Source organism: Bactrocera latifrons, unplaced genomic scaffold (genome assembly GCF_001853355.1).
Source record: "Bactrocera latifrons isolate USDA-ARS-PBARC rearing strain unplaced genomic scaffold, ASM185335v1 scaffold_86, whole genome shotgun sequence".
In the NCBI taxonomy this organism is placed as follows: domain Eukaryota; kingdom Metazoa; phylum Arthropoda; class Insecta; order Diptera; family Tephritidae; genus Bactrocera; species Bactrocera latifrons.
The window spans coordinates 1,225,649-1,231,768 of record NW_017537556.1 but is presented as its reverse complement, the minus strand read 5'-3'; positions in this window follow the sequence as shown (position 1 = coordinate 1,231,768).

The window sequence follows — 6,120 nt, the reverse complement described above, 5'->3', positions numbered from 1 at the left end:
TAATTTTTGATAGTACAAAAATATTTTGGTCTGTATGAAGGCGGCTGTGTTAAGTCTTTCCCAGGTTTATCTATCAATATAAACTGCGACTTTTTCTATGAATTATGATGGTATCCGAGCTTAAGAATTGCATTGAAGAGCAAAGAAAGCACGTCTGCTGCAATTGCATTTGGCAACTCAATTAGCATTTTTGTGGTAATATTATCATGTCCTGGTGACTTTTTGGGTTAAGTTCTTTTATTATTATAGTAACTTCAGAAGTAGAGGTCCTAATAGACACAAGCGACTCGTTTGCGGTATTGGGCAAGGTTGGAAACTCAAAGTTGTTCTTTGGGCAATTGTGTTTAAATACCTTTTCTAGGTAATTTGCAAAGCAATTTGCCTTATCCTCATCACTACGTGCCCAATTACCATTCAAATGTCTTAGAGTTATGCTGGAATCTATTGGTGGCTTGAAAGACTTTTGAGCTTTCCAAATGGAGTTTTGCTTGCTGGAATTTTGCACACAGTTTCTTTATATAATTTTCAGTGTCGAGTTCTTTTTCGCGTTTAAGCGCTTTTTTTAACTTTCGTATAGCAGATTTCAGTCGAAGGAGAGTTGAAAGGGAGCGATTTAATTGCCATTGCCGCCTAGCTCCCCTTTTCTCATTTACAAGTTTCTCTATTTCATTATTGATGATCTTCCTAAAACCAACCCGTTTATTGTTTCTTTTTGGTGTTGCCAATACAGCTGCATTAGTTATTAGGTCATTAATTTCTCTTATATTTTCATCAATGTCTCTTCCTGCATTTATTTTTCAATCAATATTGATGTTTGCTGCTGTATTGATGTGGCTGCTGATATACAGTTAGTTTCATATGATGTTAGAGAAACTTTTGGCTCAAATATCATGGGCTGTTCGTATAACTTTATTAGTACAGGAGAATGAGCATATGATAAGTCTGTACATGTATCAGCTGTTATAAGCGATCTATCTATATTTTTGACTACAGTAAATTCTATAAAGTCTGGTACTGGGGACAGTATGTCGGCTTACCAGAAGATATTATATCCAGAAGCAATAGGATTTGAACTTTTCTCTGAGGTTGTATAATTTCATTACGGGGTGCTTGTAACATTTGGTTACGACGTGCTTGAATGCCCTGCGACAACTTCGATTTCAAATCTTTATATAAACAACTGTAGTTAGCAGTATTATTTCCTCTACAATCGCTGAATTTTTTATTTAATTCTTCTTTCTTAAGGGTGCATTTCGAAGTGGGATGTAAATTACTATACACCACCCGAACACTTCGTATAGTGCAATATGATTTAGTATGCCCATATTCTTAGGAGTTAGTACATTGTACCAGACTGTTTCTTTTATGTGGCTCTTCCACAGTTACTCTACGATTCAGCAAATATTTCAGATTGTATATAGGATGGATCTCATTTTTTTTAAGTTGATTCGAATTCGGCAATAGTTCAATTTGAAGCATTGGCTGTGGTACTTTGTTTCTATCTATATAAATAAAAATAAATCGCCAAAATATATGTACGCTCATAACTTTCATACGACTGAACCAAATTTGATAATTCTTTTTTTAGTGTGGGCGTTGAGGTTCAAGGATGATTTTTACGGCAAGAGAATTTCGAGTAATTTCTGGGAAACCGCTAAAAACAGCCCTTTTCTTTTTCCCACACAAACGAACGAATGTTTGTTTGTTAGTAACGCTAAGAGAATGGCTGTACCAATCTTGATGAAATTTTCAGAAGTTATTCGTTGTAGATCGGGGATGGTTTGAAAATAAAAATACCTTATATTTTTCATGAAGAAAAGGCGAAAAATTGGATAGTTCCAAAAAGTAATTCTTTTCCATTCACATCTTTTTTTAAATATTTGTTTGTTTTATTATTCAATATTTTGATTTGTGAATTATTTGAATCGTTCAATTTCGGTCTCCTGCTTTTTTATTCCGGCTATTCAAAAGAAAAATTATTGAAAATTATTCTTTGAACACTTTACATATGTGTGTTTCACGCAAAGTGATCAAYTGCAGATTGAAATTTGGTACGAAGCCACGAAGAGGTCGTCCTAATATCGGTCGGCGTTTTTTTTTTTTTTCTTTTTTTTTTTTTACGATACAATTACGATATTTGATGGTGCTGCTGGAGGCAAGATGTAGACTGTTGAGTGTCAAAAGAGAGGTTGGCCGCACGTACACATTCTTCTATGGATGGTGGTTACACCAGATCCAATTGATGAAATTATTTCTGCGGAAATTCCTGATGAAGAGAAAGATCTAGTATTGTTCGAAGTGGTGAAAACCAATATGATTCATGGACCTTTCGAACGTTACAATCTCTTTTCGGTTTTTATGGCTGACAATAAATGAACGAAACACTATCCACGTGCTTTTGTTTCGGAAACACAAACTAGAAATGATGGATATCCACTCTATCGGCGTAGCGCAGCAGACGCATTCAGCATTTAATTTAGAAGAATGAATATCGAAGTTTACAACTCATGGATCGTACTATATTCACTAATAATGCACATTCAAAACTCATATTAATGTTGAGTATTGCAGTTTGGTGTAATCGATAAAATACCTTTGTAAGTACCTCACTAAAGGAAGCAACATGGCGGTTATTGGTCTTGAACGTGAGGAGATCAGCAAGTATCAAATGGAAGATACGTGAACTGCAATAAAGCGCTTTGTAGGATATTTACTTTTGCAATTCATGAACGTTTTCCGACCGTTGTGCCTCTCGCAGATAATTTGGAGAATGGCCAAAGAGTATATTTCAACTCAGAGAACACAGTACAGCCAATGAAAACACCGCCAGCAACAAAATTAACATTTASKAGTTTTTTCTCAACYTTCGCCAGTGATCTGTTTGCAAGAACAYTGTTCTATTCGGAAATATCTTGATATATATGGAATGCATCGTCGAAGAAATAGTTACGTAGAAAGAAATTCAAACCAGTAGATTGACATCCAGGTGYGTYATCAACTAATTCCTTAGGACGAATTTATACAATCCACTCGTAAAATGACGATGGTTTCTATATTCGATTAATGTTGGCGGTTCAACTTCATTTGAGTCATTGCGAACTGTGGTCCGGTGTGTCCAAGTTTTCGAAAAGTAAGCCAGCGAACAAAAATAACATTGCCAAAGACATTTTACATCGTCTTCGCTAAAAATTGGAAATGGGTCAATTCCGGTAGATACTTCCGGTGGTTTGATATCAATTCCATTCGCCGTTTATCAATTCACGAAAGATGAACTCATCACGAATGTTTGTTCGAACATTGTCCAAATTATCATAACTATGATTCCTTAAATGCACGCGCAATGTTAGCTGCCAAAAATGCCGATGTTGTTGACTTAAACTGGAAGATTCAAAGTCAAATTCCGGGAGACTTGCGCTCATACAACTCGATCGATCGTCTTGGCAATAAAGACGAAGCTGTGAATTATCCAGTGGATTTACTAAATTTTATGTAGAGGCTTGGTATGCCACCGCATCATTTGCCTCTCAAAGTTGGATTTGTATGAAAATTGTTAGTGCTAACAATTTCACTTAATTTCGCAACAAGAGTATTACTGCTATGTTCGCGCAAATATATTGGAGGTGGTTTTTCATTAACGACTGTGGTCGCATCCTTCGCCTTGTCGTCTGAACCATTGCTTAGGATGGCAATTGCCATTTAAAATATCCGTTTTATTATTATTTGGTGTGCCGCCTTGAAATTTTTTAGAATTGACCGCTGACTTTGAAGGACTTAATTTCCTTTTTATACTGATACATAGATATGTTCCTCAAAAATTATGCAATGATTCGAATATATACACATGGACAGACAGCGGAACATGGCTAAATCGACCCAATTCGGTAAGCTGTTTAAAGTTCTCCAAATTTTCCTTGGGAGTGTTACAAACTTCRTGGCAAATTCAATAAACCCTGCCCATTTAGTAATGGAATTAGGTGTAAAATACGTTTAAGTTGATTACACACACTTTTCAAATAATTAAAAATTAAATATGAAAAAAGGTTTAATTTTTTTTTATCATAAACCGATCTTAGTTAACAAAGTTGAATGAATTAGTCTATAGAAAACATACTTTTGCTTTGAAATGCAAGTGTTACTGACCCGCACGATTTAATATAATTAAACATAGTCACACATTTTCATTTGCTCTAATTTTTTCCTTTTCTTTTGATTTACTGGCACAACCCTACAAAATTTTCGGTCGCCAATTGCTCAAATCACTTTTCCAATTTTTTGCCCTTATTTCACACGTGTTTTATACCACGAATATTTTACGCTCACATCTCCCTTTTGCAATTATTTAATAGCAGACAATTTTTTATAATTCTGTGAAAATTTACTTATTCGCAGTGCTTCTCATCAAAACGTTATATACATATACACACACATATCATGACCAGCTCCTTCCATCCTTCGCTACTGTGAATGAAATAGTGTTACGTATACGCCCAGTGGTCACAGCTCTCCAGTACTTGCCATTGATTGTTAATTGTTGTGCGGGCGAAGAAAGGACAGAAGGATAGCGTAAATTAATGAAAATAAAAACAAAATTCAATGAAAGTGAACAAAAACTAAAGTGATGTGAAATAAAAGCAGAGAAACAGGTGGTGAAACCCAAAGCCAACAATCAAATATGTGCACGAAGTACTAAAGATCTTGGAAATAAAACAAAACTTTAATTTGGGTAATAAGAAACGCTGCGTTTAATATATAAGATTTTTCAGAAGGTATTTATTTACTTTTTATTTATTTATTTAAATGAGAACTAATTATTAATAATTAATACGCAAAGAACCTGAAACTTCAAGGAATACTCATATTGGCAGAAGGGAAACCAAATTATGAACAACAATGAACAAAAATTGAACTTAACAAATCCCTCTTATATCATATTATGGTTTTTATAATTGATTTGAAATTACTGGAAATAAATGAATAAAGTAAAAAAATAAAAAATATCAAATTTAACATACATAATAAAAAAACAAGAATTGCTTATGTATCAAAATGAATTAATAAAACAAGCAATATTTATGAAAAATTTCATTACTTTTACTACCAACATTAATATTTTTAACTTGGTTAACGCGTGACTACAGTAACCAAATTATTATAATTATAGCTTATGAAAAATTAAAAAAATGGCGTTTGTGCTTTTTCCTCAAATTTCTGTGCAAAAATTTTTGATGTGTGACTTTATATAACATTAAGTTTTATATACACCTAGGATCAAATTGAATGGTGAATTTTGTCCATTTCATCTCCTTCAAAGTAATCCCCTCCGCCTGCAATACACTTGTGCCAACGAAATCTCCACTCATCATAGCGCTTGGGAAAATCATCTGTCCAACCTATTTTTCAGAGTTCCAAGCGAAAATTTTGTTTTCACCAACCATAGTGAACATATTTCCCTGAATTACGTTTTAGATGAAATTTTTAGTAACACCGCTGAGACAGTAACACACCAAATGAAAACTGCAGCGCAACACCACGAAATTTTGTGCATTTTGCCATTGAGTTCGCGGTTAATGCAAAACCAACAAAAAGTGAAGCCGAAATTACCACCAACAAACAACGTAGTGAGGTTAGATTGAAATTTTCCACGAAACGTGTAAGTTCTGGAATATATAACAGTCTGATTCGGCAATTTAATTCAATGAGAAATATTTAATAGGCCCAATTGGCCTTTGAAATGGTTAAACCTCGCAAATTTGAGGCAGAAGGTCTTCATGCAGCAATTTAATGATAACAATTAACACATACAGAAGCACAAATGTCACAGCTAAAACAATCATATAGGTTTCAGGGCACTTTCTTAAGGGAGTATTCTAGTCTAGAAATTTGAAAAAATCGAAACTCAAATTATTTTCAAAGTTATAGCCATCTTAGCAACGTGGCAACTAGACTGGTTGAGCGAACTATCTATCTACCTATTACGCTGCCCGAAACTTAACGTAAAACTTTAAGCGCGGTTTTCTCAAAACCCCTTTTTTTGATGCGGTAGCCACAATATCTCAAGTTCTAAGCAGTCAATTTATTCGAAATTATAATTATATTAATTAAATATATCTCTATCACTAG